Below are 17532 nucleotides of genomic sequence, written 5' to 3'. Positions count from 1 at the left end.
GGGAGATAAGTGTCGGGTCTGGAAATCTCTCGGCTTACGGCCCACTCGGGTCTAGGAAGGGAAGTCACGTTTGCTTAGACAGCGAGTCCGAGCGGAGGTTCCCGAGGTGCTTACTTGGTAGTGGGAGAAACAGGGCTCCCGTTTGTCAGGGGTGCTGGTTTCTCTGGAACACGGTGTCCTTCTCAGCAGACGCTTGGCTCGAGGAGGAAGACGCAAGGTGGTAAGGTTTCTGGCTGCCTCGCATGTGTTTCTCTCTTGTTGCTCTCTCGTATTGGCCAATACGTCCTGTCTGTCTGTTTCTGTCTGTGTCTTTGTCCTTGCTCTGCTTCTGCCGTGTCCTTGTACAGCACACTTGCAGGCATTCCAGGTGAGCATCTCCAAGGGTTAAGGGCTCAGGAGCCAACGGGAATTCAGCAGGTTCGCAAGTCGCGCAAGGGAGAGCGGTGGTGCGTCATGGCTGAATGACTCGGTGTTCTTGTAGAGGACCCGATACATAGGCGAGAGGGGGGGAAAGGGCTAAAGGATAGAATTCCCACAGCCACAGACTTTAGTGAGTGAGAGCTAACGCTGGGCTTTTTTGGCCACCCTTGCAGAGGAATCAGTGCGTGGCCGTGGGCGGAGAATAAATCGTCCGAGATGTACTTGAGCTGCCTGGACGTGATTCTCGGAACATGTGAAGGGTCCTCAGCGTTCGGCCTTCCCATGGCTCTGTGTGAGTAAGAGGTGCGTGCTTTGAAATCTTTAAGCGTCCTGGCAGTATGTTTCTTCTGAGGCAGAGAGCTTCCTGCTGGGTCACGGAGCCTGGTGGCTTGGGGACTGGTGAAGGGGCATAGGCAGTTCAACAGAGCGTGGATAGATATTCAAGGCCTCCGTTCTCTCCGCGTTCCTGGAGTGGCAGCGGGAGGGGGTGGCCGATGGTGGGAGGCAGCGGTGCGATGGTGGGAGGAGAAGCGATGCCGCGTCCTTGCGGACTGAAAAGCTAAGTTGTTTGTTTGTTTTTTCCCCTCTGCTGTGTTCGGTAGTGAGCGATAAGAAGTCAACCCTCCCGGTGTCCTCCCGTCTGGGGATGGAACGGAAACGAGAACAGCGAGCTCGGGAGCTTGGTCGAAGCGAGGCGAGAACCGTCCGGCTGGGAGCGGAGCAGCCATCGCTGACAGGGAGATAAGTGTCGGGTTTGGAAATCTCTCGGCTTACGGCGCACTCGGGTCTAGGAAGGGAAGTCAGGTTTGCTTAGACAGCGAGTCCGAGCGGAGGTTCGCGAGGTGATTCCTTGGTAGTGGGAGAAACAGGGCTTCCGTTTGTCAGGGGTGCTGATTTCTCTGGAACACGGTGTCCTTCTCAGCAGACGCTTGGCTCGAGGAGGAAGACGCAAGGCGGTAAGGTTTCCGTCTGCCTCTCATGTGTTTCTCTCTTGTTGCTCTCTCGTATTGGCCAATACGTTCTGTCTGTCTGTTTCTGTCTGTGTCTTTGTCCTTGCTCTGCTTCTGCCGTGTCCTTGTATAGCTCACGTGCAGGCATTCCAGGTGAGCATCTCCACGGGTTAAGGGCTCAGGAGCCAACGGGAATTCTGCAGGTTCGCAAGTCGCGCAAGGGAGAGCGGTGGCGCGTCATGGCTGACTGACTCAGTGTTCTTGTAGAGGGCCCTATACATAGGCGAGGGGCGGGGGGGAAGGGCTAAAGGATAGAATTCCCACAGCCACAGACCTTAGTGAGTGAGAGGTCTCTTCAGTCACGCCGCTCTCGGATCTCGCTGCAGGGAGGGATTCTGGTGCCGCTCTCGGGTCGTGCAGCTTGGGGGTGTCTCTAGCGCTGCTCTCGGGTCTCGCTGCTGGGGGGGAGGGGTCTTTGGGGCCACTCTCAGGTCGTGCTGCTGGGAGGGAGTCTGGCGCCTCTCTCGGGTTATGCTGCTGCGGGGAATCTCTGGTGCCGCTCTCGAGTCGCGCTACTGGGGGGGGTCTCTGGCGCCTCCTTGGGATCATGCTGCTGGGGGGGTCTCTGGCTTCGCTCTCCGGTCGTGCTGCTGGGGGGGGGTCTCTGTTACCGCTTTCGGGTCGCGCTGTTGGGGGGGTCTCTGGTGCCGCTCTCGGTAGTGGTGCTGGGGGTGGGGTCTCTGTCTCCACTCTCGGGTCGCGCTGCTGGGGGGAGGTCTCTGGCGCCGCTCTCGGGTCGCACTACTGGGGGTGGTGTCTGGAGCCTCCCTCCGGTCATGCTGCAGACGGGGGGTGTCACTGGCCCCGCTATCAGGTGATGCTGCTGCGGGGGGTCTCTGGCACCTCTCTCGGGTTTTGCTGCTGGGTGGGTGTCTGGGGCCGCTCTCGGGTGATGCTGTTCGGGGAGGTCTCTGGCGCCGCTCTCCGGTAGCGGTGCTGGGGGTGGGGTTTCTGTCTCCACTCTCGGGTAATGCTTCTGGGGGGGTCTCCGGCGCCGGTCTCGGGTCGCGCTCCTTGGGGGTGGGGTCTCTGTCGCCACTTTCATCTCATGCTGCTGGGGGGGGTCTCTGGCGCCACTCTCGGGTGATGCTGCTGGGGGGGGCCTCTGGCTCCCATCTCAGGTTGTGCTGCTGGGGGGGGGGGAGATCTCTGTCGCCGTTCTCTGGTGATGCTGCTGGGGGGAGGGTCTCTGGCGCCACTCTTGGGTCGCACTGCTGGGGGCGGGTCTGTGGTGCCGCTCTCGGGTCTTGCTGCTGGGGGGGGTCTCTGGCACCGTTTTCGGGTCACTCTGCTGGGGGAGGTCTCTGGCTTCGCTCTCGGGTCACGCTGCTGGGGAGGGTCTCTGGCGCCGCCCTCGGGACTTGCTGCTGGGGGGGTCTCTGGCGCCGCCCTCGGGTCGCAATGCCGGGGGGGTTCTTTCGCGCTGCTCTCGGGTTTTGCTGCTGGGGGGGGTCTCTTGTTTCGCTCTCGGGTCATGCTGCTGGGGGGGGACTTTGCAAGCGGGGCCGGGTACTAAAGGCACCAAGCAGCTGGCGGAATCACTGAGAACAAGGGTCATGGGGTCGGGGGTTGGTTGAGACTCTTTGGACCAGAGGCAGGGGGTCCAGGCTGCCAAATGTGTCGCGGAGAACCTCCATCTATCGGACGCGGCTTCCTCTCCGCGCTTGCAGAACCGAGCAGCTAAAAGTGTTAGAAGCCAAATCAGAGCGGCTCATGTGTGTGTTAGAAACGGCTACGGGGAGCCAATTGCACTGGCACCTGACGCCTTCTTCAGCCCTTTGTTGCTGCATTCTCAGGCTGGCACCTCTCACAACCATTCATTCATCGTCCAAGCACTCTCTCTCTTATGTACATTCCCTAATTAATGTTTCCCATACAGTATTTTGCATAATAATACAAGAGTTGTAGTTACAAAAAGTTACAAAAGTTTCTGGGTGGCATTTCTTAAAACATTCTCTCTCTGAGCGCTGAGTTAGTTACTGTTATAGTTACAATGCTTCACTTTGCGATTAGGGTTAAGTGCTTCACAATGCTTTGAAGAGAACGGTTGTCAATTGTGTAACAGTAAGTTTGAGCGTGCCCTGGCGCACAGCGAGGGGAGCTGTTTCTGGCTACATAGTAGTATATTTTTAACAGTTTGAAGTTACATGACCTAATATTACATTCCTAACCAATTATATTCTAGAGGGGCAAAAATGTTTAGATTTATAATTAAACAATCCTAACAAATAATAATAATAATAATAATTATAAATCTAAACACTTCTCAAGCTTGATAACACTAAATCTAAACACTTTCACAAGAATAAATCTAAACACTTCTATGCTTCTTCTACTTAACAAACTTCTCCTCCTTAGACTTTTAGTTGTGGGGAACAAATTCTGGGGAGTCACTTCCACTTGGGGAATCCTGTTTCATACTTGACTATGTTATCCCTACACTAAGGCTGGCCGAGAGACTGTCCCGGACTGATCGTAACAGACTGTTCTGTCCGCGAATGGGCTGAGAGTAAAGGGCGTGTTCGGAATCTGTGGCGCCCAATCTGAGGCTGTCCGAGGTGACTCTTAACGGACTGCTCCGTGCGCCAATGGGCGGTGACTCAAGGCGTGTTCTGGGGCTGCTGGCGGCCAATAGGTTGTCCGGGGTGGATTATAACAGACTCTTCTGTCCGCGAATGGGCTGTGACTAAGGGGCGTGTTCTGAATCAGAGGCACCCAATAGGCTGACCCGGCTGCATCTTAACGGACAGCTCTGTCTGCGAATGCGGTGTGACTAGGGGGACTGACCTGCCACTGCTCTCGACCAATAGGCTGTCCGGGGTGGATCCTAATGGGCTGCTCTGTCCTGGAATTGTCTGTGACTTAGGGGTGGTTCCTGGCTGTGTGCCAGCCAATGGGCTTTCGGAAGACAGCCTTGGCGGAGGATAGTGTCGCCCAATGGGCTGTCAGCAAAGGGGATCCTGCCTCTGGTTCGGCCAATGGGCTGCCGCAGGGGGGCGTTGTCTGACTGGGCGGCCGGCGCCGCCATGACAGGAAGGTCCGAGGAGCGCGCGGGGGCGCGAGCGAATCCTGGGTCCGAGTGCGAAGCTCCCCGCCCCCAGCCCGCCCCTTGTTGGTGTCTGGCCCGGGGGAGGAGGGGGCGCGAGGGAAGGTGGGGGAGCGGGCTGGGGGTGGGGTGTCTGGACAGGGGTGAGGTGTAGGAGCAGGCTGGGTGTGAGGGGCCGGGGGGGGCGCTTGGCACTGGGGGGGCAGGAGGGGGTGAGGGGCCGGGGGGGGTGCTCGGCACTGGGGGGGCAGGAGGGGGTGAGGGGCCGGGGGGGTGCTCGGCACTGGGGGGGCAGGAGGGAGGGGGAGGGGCCGGGGGGGGCCTTGGCACTGGGGGGGGCAGGAGGGGACAGGGCGCGGGAGAGCGCAGGCGCGGGCGGCGCTGGCTGGGCGGGAAACTCCCGGGACGCTCGCGCTGACGAGGCGGGCGGGAAAACGCTGCGGGGGGCGCTGAGGGGCGGAGCCTGGGGGGCGGGGCGGGAGCTGGCAGTGACGTGGAGCCCCCCCCCCCCCGCCTGCTTCTCTCCGGGCCCCAGGCTGGACATCGGCGGGGCGGCCCCTGGCGGAGGTGGGGGGGCGATTTCTGCCCCCCCCCTCCCGGCGCTGCAGCCTCCCCGGGGAGCAGCGCCCCTGTGACCCCCCCCACGTGGTGCCGGGGGAACGGGGCTGTGGCCCCCCCTTTGGGGCGCGGGAGCTGACCCGGGCTCCAGTCACGTGGGTGTCTCGGGGAGGGGGGGCTGCGGGCCACCGGGGCGCGGGAGTGTCACGTGCCCCCCCCCCCGCCGGGGAGCCGCGCGCCCTCGAGGGGTGGTTCCCGCGGGCGGGGCACGCACAGAACGTGTCCCGCACGCGGGGGGGCGGGGCGGCCTGAGCCCTGCTCCCCGCGCTGCTCGCTGCCTGGGGGCGGGGCCGGGTGCCCGCTGAATCCCCCCTGTGCCCGGGGGGGGGCAGTTCGGCGGGGGGCGATGCTCTGGCCCTGGCTGCCCGCAGTGCTGCCCAGTGCCCGGCTGTGCCTCCTGCAGAGGCCGAGAGCGTCCTGGGTGGGGGGCGTGTGGGGAGAGGGGGGGAGTGGCTGAGAATTGGGGGGCAAACTTAGGGGCTGCACGGGGCGGGGAGGAGTTTGGTGAGGGGGGATCATACTGCATGGGGCGGAGAGGAGTTTGGGGGGAAGCAGACTGCACGGGGCGGGGAGGAGTTTGGTGAGGGGGGATCAGACTGCATGGCGCGGAGAGGAGTTAGGGGGGTAGGGGATCAGACTGCAGGGGGCGGAGAGGAGTTTCGTGGGGGGTAGGAGATCAGACTGCACGGGGGGAGGAGTTTGGGGGGGATCAGACTGCACGGGGCGAGGAGGAGTTTGGGGGGGATCAGACTGCACGGGGCGAGGAGGAGTTTGGGGGGGGATCAGACTGCACGGGGCGAGGAGGAGTTTGGGGGGGGATCAGACTGCACGGGGCGGACAGGAGTTTTGGGGAGCGATCAGACTGCACGGGGCGGAGGGGAGTGTGGGGGGGATCAGACTGCACGGGGGGGAGAGGAGTTTGGGGGGATCAGACTGCACGGGGGGAGAGGAGTTTGGGGGGGATCAGACTGCACGGAGCGGGGAGGAGTTTGGGGGGATCAGACTGCACGGGGGGGAGGATCAGACTGCACGGAGCGGGGAGGAGTTTGGGGGGGGATCAGACTGCACGGGGCAGGGAGGAGCTTTGGGGGGGATCAGACTGCACGGGGCGGACAGGAGTTTGGGGGGGCGATCAGACTGCACGGGGCGGAGGGGACTGTGGGGGGGATCAGACTGCACGGGGGGGAGAGGAGTTTGGGGGGGATCAGACTGCACGGGGCGGGGAGGAGTTTGGGGGGGGATCGGACTGCACGGGGCGGGGAGGAGTTTGGGGGGGGATCGGACTGCACGGGGCGGGGAGCTGTTTGGGGGGGATCGGACTGCACGGGGCGGGGAGGTGTTTGGGGGGGATCATACTGCACGGGGGGAGAGGAGTTTGGGGGGATCGGACTGCACGGGGCGGGGAAGAGTTTGGGGGGATCGGACTGCACGGGGCGGGGAGGAGTTTGGGGGGATCAGACTGCACGGGGGGAGAGGAGTTTGGGGGGATCAGACTGGACGGGGGGGAGGATCAGAGTGCACGGGGCGGAGGGGAAGTTTGGGGGGATCAGACTGCACGGGGGGGAGGAGTTTGAGGGGGGATCAGACTGCACGGGGCGGGGAGGAGTTTGAGGGGATCAGACTGCACGGGGTGGGGAGGAGTTTGGGGGGGCAGGGTTGCCGCGGAGTCTCCTCTCCCGAGTGGGGGCGGGGCATCAGCTGCGGACGCTGCCGTCTCTGAGGCAGGAGCCCCGCCCAGCAATGGGGAGGGGCGGGATGAGGGGGAGTAGGGAAAGTAGCCGCAGTGGCTTGTGGGAAACTGAGTGCCCCTGTCCGCAGCTCCCATCGGCCATTGCAGGGCCAGGGCAGGCCCGGCGCTGTTCGGTTGGGCGGGTGCAGCGGAAGTGACATCACAACGGGGCATTGACCAGGGAGCGACGCGGTTGGTCCCGCGCTCGTGTCACTCCAAGTGTTAGCGACGCATCCTGGGACCTGTAGTTCTCATAGTGCGGCCTCCCGGGGCACGTCGCAGCGCGCCCCGCCCCTATCATAGCCCCGCCCCCCGGCATAGCCCCGCCCAGCGTGTTCTTAGTTCGGAATGGGGCATTTCTACCCTAAGAACAATCTTTTTTATTCGGAAATAACGGCCCTTAGCAGAGCAACAGTGACACTCGGTAGTCACCGGCGGTAATGCACGTGTAATTCCGTAGCGCCTCCACAGTGCCGCTCGGTGGTCATTGCCGGTAATGCACGTGTAATTCCGAAGCGCCTCCACAGTGCCGCTCGGTGGTCATTGCCGGTAATGCACGTGTAATTCCGAAGCGCCTCCACAGTGCCGCTCGGTGGTCATTGCCGGTAATGCACGTGTAATTCCGTAGCGCCTCCACAGTGCCGCTCGGTGGTCATTGCGGGTAATGCACGTGTAATTCCGTAGCGCCTCCACAGTGCCGCTCGGTGGTCATTGCCGGTAATGCACGTGTAATTCCGAAGCGCCTCCACAGTGCCGCTCGGTGGTCATTGCCGGTAATGCACGTGTAATTCCGAAGCGCCTCCACAGTGCCGCTCGGTGGTCAGTGCAGGTAATGCACGTGTAATTCCATCGCCCCCAGCTGCTGTCCCTGCTCCGCACGCCACGTGGCCCCAGTCTTGCCCTTTGACAGCAGGCAAAGTAAGAAGCTCGTTATTTCCAGGCTCCGCGCAGCCCTCTCCCTCCTGCCCCCGGCCCCCTCATCCCACACACCAGGCTCCGCGCAGCCCTCTCCCCTCCTGCCCATGGCCCCCTCATCCCGCACTCCAGGCTCCGCACAGCCCTCTCCCCTCCTGCCCCCGGCCCCCTCATCCCGCACTCCAGGCTCCGCACAGCCCTCTCCCCTCCTGCCCATGGCCCCCTCATCCCGCACTCCAGGCTCCGCGCAGCCCCCTCCCCTCCTGCTTCCTCACCCCAGCCTGCACCCCGTCCATACTCTTATCCCGGGGCCCTTCCTCTCCCCAGCCTGCACCCCCGTCCATATGCTTATCCCGGGGCCCTTCCTCCCCCCAGCCTGCACCCCCATCCATATTCTTATCCCGGGGCCCTTCCTCACTCCAGTCTGCACGCCCATTCATGGGAGCCATCAGTCCACCTTTTCCCTGCACCACATTCAGTAAAGTGTCTGATCAGGGTATGAGAGCAGCCCTGAGCCTTTGTCTCCACTCAGCAGGTTGCACCACACAGGATATGTGGATGGTCCTGGGCTTTGTACAGCACTCCAGACTGACCCCTGGACACGGCTTCTGGGTCCTAGCCCTTTGCTGTCACTCCTGCCCGAGGGCTTTGCTGGCTCCAGACTGGGTAACAGCTGGGAAACTGGCTGGGCAGTGGGCTGAGAAGATACCGTCCGAGATGGACTTGAGCTGCCTGGACGTGATTCTCGGAACACGTGAAGGGTCCTCAGCGTTCGGCCTTCCCATGGCTCTGTGTGAGTAAGAGGTGCGTGCTTTGAAATCTTCAAGCGTCCTGGCAGTATGTTTCTTCTGAGGCAGAGAGCTTCCTGCTGGGGCACGGAGCCTGGTGGCTTGGGGACTGGTGAAGGGGCAGTAGGCGGTTCAACAGTGCGTGGATAGATATTCAAGGCCTCCGTTCTCTCCGAGTTCCTGGAGTGGCAGCGGGAGGGGGTGGCCGATGGTGGGAGGAGAAGCGATGCCGCGTCCTTGCGGACTGAAAAGCTAAGTTGTTTGTTTGTTTTTTCCCCTCAGCTGTGTTCGGTAGCGAGCGATAAGAAGTCAACCCTCCCGGTGTCCTCCCGTCTGGGGATGGAACGGAAAAGAGAACGGCGAGCTTGGGAGCTTGGTCGAAGCGAGGCGAGAACCGTCCTGCTGGGAGCGGAGCAGCCATCGCTGACCGGGAGATAAGTGTCGGGTCTGGAAATCTCTCGGCTTACGGCCCACTCGGGTCTAGGAAGGGAAGTCACGTTTGCTTAGACAGCGAGTCCGAGCGGAGGTTCCCGAGGTGCTTACTTGGTAGTGGGAGAAACAGGGCTCCCGTTTGTCAGGGGTGCTGGTTTCTCTGGAACACGGTGTCCTTCTCAGCAGACGCTTGGCTCGAGGAGGAAGACGCAAGGTGGTAAGGTTTCTGGCTGCCTCGCATGTGTTTCTCTCTTGTTGCTCTCTCGTATTGGCCAATACGTCCTGTCTGTCTGTTTCTGTCTGTGTCTTTGTCCTTGCTCTGCTTCTGCCGTGTCCTTGTACAGCACACTTGCAGGCATTCCAGGTGAGCATCTCCAAGGGTTAAGGGCTCAGGAGCCAACGGGAATTCAGCAGGTTCGCAAGTCGCGCAAGGGAGAGCGGTGGTGCGTCATGGCTGAATGACTCGGTGTTCTTGTAGAGGACCCGATACATAGGCGAGAGGGGGGGAAAGGGCTAAAGGATAGAATTCCCACAGCCACAGACTTTAGTGAGTGAGAGCTAACGCTGGGCTTTTTTGGCCACCCTTGCAGAGGAATCAGTGCGTGGCCGTGGGCGGAGAATAAATCGTCCGAGATGTACTTGAGCTGCCTGGACGTGATTCTCGGAACATGTGAAGGGTCCTCAGCGTTCGGCCTTCCCATGGCTCTGTGTGAGTAAGAGGTGCGTGCTTTGAAATCTTTAAGCGTCCTGGCAGTATGTTTCTTCTGAGGCAGAGAGCTTCCTGCTGGGTCACGGAGCCTGGTGGCTTGGGGACTGGTGAAGGGGCATAGGCAGTTCAACAGAGCGTGGATAGATATTCAAGGCCTCCGTTCTCTCCGCGTTCCTGGAGTGGCAGCGGGAGGGGGTGGCCGATGGTGGGAGGCAGCGGTGCGATGGTGGGAGGAGAAGCGATGCCGCGTCCTTGCGGACTGAAAAGCTAAGTTGTTTGTTTGTTTTTTCCCCTCTGCTGTGTTCGGTAGTGAGCGATAAGAAGTCAACCCTCCCGGTGTCCTCCCGTCTGGGGATGGAACGGAAACGAGAACAGCGAGCTCGGGAGCTTGGTCGAAGCGAGGCGAGAACCGTCCGGCTGGGAGCGGAGCAGCCATCGCTGACAGGGAGATAAGTGTCGGGTTTGGAAATCTCTCGGCTTACGGCGCACTCGGGTCTAGGAAGGGAAGTCAGGTTTGCTTAGACAGCGAGTCCGAGCGGAGGTTCGCGAGGTGATTCCTTGGTAGTGGGAGAAACAGGGCTTCCGTTTGTCAGGGGTGCTGATTTCTCTGGAACACGGTGTCCTTCTCAGCAGACGCTTGGCTCGAGGAGGAAGACGCAAGGCGGTAAGGTTTCCGTCTGCCTCTCATGTGTTTCTCTCTTGTTGCTCTCTCGTATTGGCCAATACGTTCTGTCTGTCTGTTTCTGTCTGTGTCTTTGTCCTTGCTCTGCTTCTGCCGTGTCCTTGTATAGCTCACGTGCAGGCATTCCAGGTGAGCATCTCCACGGGTTAAGGGCTCAGGAGCCAACGGGAATTCTGCAGGTTCGCAAGTCGCGCAAGGGAGAGCGGTGGCGCGTCATGGCTGACTGACTCAGTGTTCTTGTAGAGGGCCCTATACATAGGCGAGGGGCGGGGGGGAAGGGCTAAAGGATAGAATTCCCACAGCCACAGACCTTAGTGAGTGAGAGGTCTCTTCAGTCACGCCGCTCTCGGATCTCGCTGCAGGGAGGGATTCTGGTGCCGCTCTCGGGTCGTGCAGCTTGGGGGTGTCTCTAGCGCTGCTCTCGGGTCTCGCTGCTGGGGGGGAGGGGTCTTTGGGGCCACTCTCAGGTCGTGCTGCTGGGAGGGAGTCTGGCGCCTCTCTCGGGTTATGCTGCTGCGGGGAATCTCTGGTGCCGCTCTCGAGTCGCGCTACTGGGGGGGGTCTCTGGCGCCTCCTTGGGATCATGCTGCTGGGGGGGTCTCTGGCTTCGCTCTCCGGTCGTGCTGCTGGGGGGGGGTCTCTGTTACCGCTTTCGGGTCGCGCTGTTGGGGGGGTCTCTGGTGCCGCTCTCGGTAGTGGTGCTGGGGGTGGGGTCTCTGTCTCCACTCTCGGGTCGCGCTGCTGGGGGGAGGTCTCTGGCGCCGCTCTCGGGTCGCACTACTGGGGGTGGTCTCTGGAGCCTCCCTCCGGTCATGCTGCAGACGGGGGGTGTCACTGGCCCCGCTATCAGGTGATGCTGCTGCGGGGGGTCTCTGGCACCTCTCTCGGGTTTTGCTGCTGGGTGGGTGTCTGGGGCCGCTCTCGGGTGATGCTGTTCGGGGAGGTCTCTGGCGCCGCTCTCCGGTAGCGGTGCTGGGGGTGGGGTTTCTGTCTCCACTCTCGGGTAATGCTTCTGGGGGGGTCTCCGGCGCCGGTCTCGGGTCGCGCTCCTTGGGGGTGGGGTCTCTGTCGCCACTTTCATCTCATGCTGCTGGGGGGGGTCTCTGGCGCCACTCTCGGGTGATGCTGCTGGGGGGGGCCTCTGGCTCCCATCTCAGGTTGTGCTGCTGGGGGGGGGGGGAGATCTCTGTCGCCGTTCTCTGGTGATGCTGCTGGGGGGAGGGTCTCTGGCGCCACTCTTGGGTCGCACTGCTGGGGGCGGGTCTGTGGTGCCGCTCTCGGGTCTTGCTGCTGGGGGGGGTCTCTGGCACCGTTTTCGGGTCACTCTGCTGGGGGAGGTCTCTGGCTTCGCTCTCGGGTCACGCTGCTGGGGAGGGTCTCTGGCGCCGCCCTCGGGACTTGCTGCTGGGGGGGTCTCTGGCGCCGCCCTCGGGTCGCAATGCCGGGGGGGTTCTTTCGCGCTGCTCTCGGGTTTTGCTGCTGGGGGGGGGGTCTCTTGTTTCGCTCTCGGGTCATGCTGCTGGGGGGGGACTTTGCAAGCGGGGCCGGGTACTAAAGGCACCAAGCAGCTGGCGGAATCACTGAGAACAAGGGTCATGGGGTCGGGGGTTGGTTGAGACTCTTTGGACCAGAGGCAGGGGGTCCAGGCTGCCAAATGTGTCGCGGAGAACCTCCATCTATCGGACGCGGCTTCCTCTCCGCGCTTGCAGAACCGAGCAGCTAAAAGTGTTAGAAGCCAAATCAGAGCGGCTCATGTGTGTGTTAGAAACGGCTACGGGGAGCCAATTGCACTGGCACCTGACGCCTTCTTCAGCCCTTTGTTGCTGCATTCTCAGGCTGGCACCTCTCACAACCATTCATTCATCGTCCAAGCACTCTCTCTCTTATGTACATTCCCTAATTAATGTTTCCCATACAGTATTTTGCATAATAATACAAGAGTTGTAGTTACAAAAAGTTACAAAAGTTTCTGGGTGGCATTTCTTAAAACATTCTCTCTCTGAGCGCTGAGTTAGTTACTGTTATAGTTACAATGCTTCACTTTGCGATTAGGGTTAAGTGCTTCACAATGCTTTGAAGAGAACGGTTGTCAATTGTGTAACAGTAAGTTTGAGCGTGCCCTGGCGCACAGCGAGGGGAGCTGTTTCTGGCTACATAGTAGTATATTTTTAACAGTTTGAAGTTACATGACCTAATATTACATTCCTAACCAATTATATTCTAGAGGGGCAAAAATGTTTAGATTTATAATTAAACAATCCTAACAAATAATAATAATAATAATAATTATAAATCTAAACACTTCTCAAGCTTGATAACACTAAATCTAAACACTTTCACAAGAATAAATCTAAACACTTCTATGCTTCTTCTACTTAACAAACTTCTCCTCCTTAGACTTTTAGTTGTGGGGAACAAATTCTGGGGAGTCACTTCCACTTGGGGAATCCTGTTTCATACTTGACTATGTTATCCCTACACTAAGGCTGGCCGAGAGACTGTCCCGGACTGATCGTAACAGACTGTTCTGTCCGCGAATGGGCTGAGAGTAAAGGGCGTGTTCGGAATCTGTGGCGCCCAATCTGAGGCTGTCCGAGGTGACTCTTAACGGACTGCTCCGTGCGCCAATGGGCGGTGACTCAAGGCGTGTTCTGGGGCTGCTGGTGGCCAATAGGTTGTCCGGGGTGGATTATAACAGACTCTTCTGTCCGCGAATGGGCTGTGACTAAGGGGCGTGTTCTGAATCAGAGGCACCCAATAGGCTGACCCGGCTGCATCTTAACGGACAGCTCTGTCTGCGAATGCGGTGTGACTAGGGGGACTGACCTGCCACTGCTCTCGACCAATAGGCTGTCCGGGGTGGATCCTAATGGGCTGCTCTGTCCTGGAATTGTCTGTGACTTAGGGGTGGTTCCTGGCTGTGTGCCAGCCAATGGGCTTTCGGAAGACAGCCTTGGCGGAGGATAGTGTCGCCCAATGGGCTGTCAGCAAAGGGGATCCTGCCTCTGGTTCGGCCAATGGGCTGCCGCAGGGGGGCGTTGTCTGACTGGGCGGCCGGCGCCGCCATGACAGGAAGGTCCGAGGAGCGCGCGGGGGCGCGAGCGAATCCTGGGTCCGAGTGCGAAGCTCCCCGCCCCCAGCCCGCCCCTTGTTGGTGTCTGGCCCGGGGGAGGAGGGGGCGCGAGGGAAGGTGGGGGAGCGGGCTGGGGGTGGGGTGTCTGGACAGGGGTGAGGTGTAGGAGCAGGCTGGGTGTGAGGGGCCGGGGGGGGCGCTTGGCACTGGGGGGGCAGGAGGGGGTGAGGGGCCGGGGGGGGTGCTCGGCACTGGGGGGGCAGGAGGGGGTGAGGGGCCGGGGGGGTGCTCGGCACTGGGGGGGCAGGAGGGAGGGGGAGGGGCCGGGGGGGGCCTTGGCACTGGGGGGGGCAGGAGGGGACAGGGCGCGGGAGAGCGCAGGCGCGGGCGGCGCTGGCTGGGCGGGAAACTCCCGGGACGCTCGCGCTGACGAGGCGGGCGGGAAAACGCTGCGGGGGGCGCTGAGGGGCGGAGCCTGGGGGGCGGGGCGGGAGCTGGCAGTGACGTGGAGCCCCCCCCCCCCCGCCTGCTTCTCTCCGGGCCCCAGGCTGGACATCGGCGGGGCGGCCCCTGGCGGAGGTGGGGGGGCGATTTCTGCCCCCCCCCTCCCGGCGCTGCAGCCTCCCCGGGGAGCAGCGCCCCTGTGACCCCCCCCACGTGGTGCCGGGGGAACGGGGCTGTGGCCCCCCCTTTGGGGCGCGGGAGCTGACCCGGGCTCCAGTCACGTGGGTGTCTCGGGGAGGGGGGGCTGCGGGCCACCGGGGCGCGGGAGTGTCACGTGTCCCCTCCCCCCGCCGGGGAGCCGCGCGCCCTCGAGGGGTGGTTCCCGCGGGCGGGGCACGCACAGAACGTGTCCCGCACGCGGGGGGGCGGGGGCGGCCTGAGCCCTGCTCCCTGCGCTGCTCGCTGCCTGGGGGCGGGGCCGGGTGCCCGCTGAATCCCCCCTGTGCCCGGGGGGGGGCAGTTCGGCGGGGGGCGATGCTCTGGCCCTGGCTGCCCGCAGTGCTGCCCAGTGCCCGGCTGTGCCTCCTGCAGAGGCCGAGAGCGTCCTGGGTGGGGGGCGTGTGGGGAGAGGGGGGGAGTGGCTGAGAATTGGGGGGCAAACTTAGGGGCTGCACGGGGCGGGGAGGAGTTTGGTGAGGGGGGATCATACTGCATGGGGCGGAGAGGAGTTTGGGGGGAAGCAGACTGCACGGGGCGGGGAGGAGTTTGGTGAGGGGGGATCAGACTGCATGGCGCGGAGAGGAGTTAGGGGGGTAGGGGATCAGACTGCAGGGGGCGGAGAGGAGTTTCGTGGGGGGTAGGAGATCAGACTGCACGGGGGGAGGAGTTTGGGGGGATCAGACTGCACGGGGCGAGGAGGAGTTTGGGGGGGATCAGACTGCACGGGGCGAGGAGGAGTTTGGGGGGGGATCAGACTGCACGGGGCGAGGAGGAGTTTGGGGGGGGATCAGACTGCACGGGGCGGACAGGAGTTTTGGGGAGCGATCAGACTGCACGGGGCGGAGGGGAGTGTGGGGGGGATCAGACTGCACGGGGGGGAGAGGAGTTTGGGGGGATCAGACTGCACGGGGGGAGAGGAGTTTGGGGGGGATCAGACTGCACGGAGCGGGGAGGAGTTTGGGGGGATCAGACTGCACGGGGGGGAGGATCAGACTGCACGGAGCGGGGAGGAGTTTGGGGGGGATCAGACTGCACGGGGCAGGGAGGAGCTTTGGGGGGGATCAGACTGCACGGGGCGGACAGGAGTTTGGGGGGGCGATCAGACTGCACGGGGCGGAGGGGACTGTGGGGGGGATCAGACTGCACGGGGGGGAGAGGAGTTTGGGGGGGATCAGACTGCACGGGGCGGGGAGGAGTTTGGGGGGGGATCAGACTGCACGGGGCGGGGAGGAGTTTGGGGGGGGATCGGACTGCACGGGGCGGGGAGCTGTTTGGGGGGGATCGGACTGCACGGGGCGGGGAGGTGTTTGGGGGGGATCATACTGCACGGGGGGAGAGGAGTTTGGGGGGATCGGACTGCACGGGGCGGGGAAGAGTTTGGGGGGATCGGACTGCACGGGGCGGGGAGGAGTTTGGGGGGATCAGACTGCACGTGGGGAGAGGAGTTTGGGGGGATCAGACTGCACGGGGGGGAGGATCAGAGTGCACGGGGCGGAGGGGAAGTTTGGGGGGATCAGACTGCACGGGGGGGAGGAGTTTGAGGGGGGATCAGACTGCACGGGGCGGGGAGGAGTTTGAGGGGATCAGACTGCACGGGGTGGGGAGGAGTTTGGGGGGGCAGGGTTGCCGCGGAGTCTCCTCTCCCGAGTGGGGGCGGGGCATCAGCTGCGGACGCTGCCGTCTCTGAGGCAGGAGCCCCGCCCAGCAATGGGGAGGGGCGGGATGAGGGGGAGTAGGGAAAGTAGCCGCAGTGGCTTGTGGGAAACTGAGTGCCCCTGTCCGCAGCTCCCATCGGCCATTGCAGGGCCAGGGCAGGCCCGGCGCTGTTCGGTTGGGCGGGTGCAGCGGAAGTGACATCACAACGGGGCATTGACCAGGGAGCGACGCGGTTGGTCCCGCGCTCGTGTCACTCCAAGTGTTAGCGACGCATCCTGGGACTTGTAGTTCTCATAGTGCGGCCTCCCGGGGCACGTCGCAGCGCGCCCCGCCCCTATCATAGCCCCGCCCCCCGGCATAGCCCCGCCCAGCGTGTTCTTAGTTCGGAATGGGGCATTTCTACCCTAAGAACAATCTTTTTTATTCGGAAATAACGGCCCTTAGCAGAGCAACAGTGACACTCGGTAGTCACCGGCGGTAATGCACGTGTAATTCCGTAGCGCCTCCACAGTGCCGCTCGGTGGTCATTGCCGGTAATGCACGTGTAATTCCGAAGCGCCTCCACAGTGCCGCTCGGTGGTCATTGCCGGTAATGCACGTGTAATTCCGAAGCGCCTCCACAGTGCCGCTCGGTGGTCATTGCCGGTAATGCACGTGTAATTCCGAAGCGCCTCCACAGTGCCGCTCGGTGGTCATTGCCGGTAATGCACGTGTAATTCCGTAGCGCCTCCACAGTGCCGCTCGGTGGTCATTGCGGGTAATGCACGTGTAATTCCGTAGCGCCTCCACAGTGCCGCTCGGTGGTCATTGCCGGTAATGCACGTGTAATTCCGAAGCGCCTCCACAGTGCCGCTCGGTGGTCATTGCCGGTAATGCACGTGTAATTCCGAAGCGCCTCCACAGTGCCGCTCGGTGGTCAGTGCAGGTAATGCACGTGTAATTCCATCGCCCCCAGCTGCTGTCCCTGCTCCGCACGCCACGTGGCCCCAGTCTTGCCCTTTGACAGCAGGCAAAGTAAGAAGCTCGTTATTTCCAGGCTCCGCGCAGCCCTCTCCCCTCCTGCCCCCGGCCCCCTCATCCCACACACCAGGCTCCGCGCAGCCCTCTCCCCTCCTGCCCATGGCCCCCTCATCCCGCACTCCAGGCTCCGCACAGCCCTCTCCCCTCCTGCCCCCGGCCCCCTCATCCCGCACTCCAGGCTCCGCACAGCCCTCTCCCCTCCTGCCCATGGCCCCCTCATCCCGCACTCCAGGCTCCGCGCAGCCCCCTCCCCTCCTGCTTCCTCACCCCAGCCTGCACCCCGTCCATACTCTTATCCCGGGGCCCTTCCTCTCCCCAGCCTGCACCCCCGTCCATATGCTTATCCCGGGGCCCTTCCTCCCCCCAGCCTGCACCCCCATCCATATTCTTATCCCGGGGCCCTTCCTCACTCCAGTCTGCACGCCCATTCATGGGAGCCATCAGTCCACCTTTTCCCTGCACCACATTCAGTAAAGTGTCTGATCAGGGTATGAGAGCAGCCCTGAGCCTTTGTCTCCACTCAGCAGGTTGCACCACACAGGATATGTGGATGGTCCTGGGCTTTGTACAGCACTCCAGACTGACCCCTGGACACGGCTTCTGGGTCCTAGCCCTTTGCTGTCACTCCTGCCCGAGGGCTTTGCTGGCTCCAGACTGGGTAACAGCTGGGAAACTGGCTGGGCAGTGGGCTGAGAAGATACCGTCCGAGATGGACTTGAGCTGCCTGGACGTGATTCTCGGAACACGTGAAGGGTCCTCAGCGTTCGGCCT

This window comes from Pelodiscus sinensis, chromosome 11 (assembly GCF_052426305.1).
Source record: "Pelodiscus sinensis isolate ZL-2025 chromosome 11, ASM5242630v1, whole genome shotgun sequence".
In the NCBI taxonomy this organism is placed as follows: Eukaryota; Metazoa; Chordata; order Testudines; family Trionychidae; genus Pelodiscus; species Pelodiscus sinensis.
Note: the sequence above shows the minus strand (reverse complement) of the source record.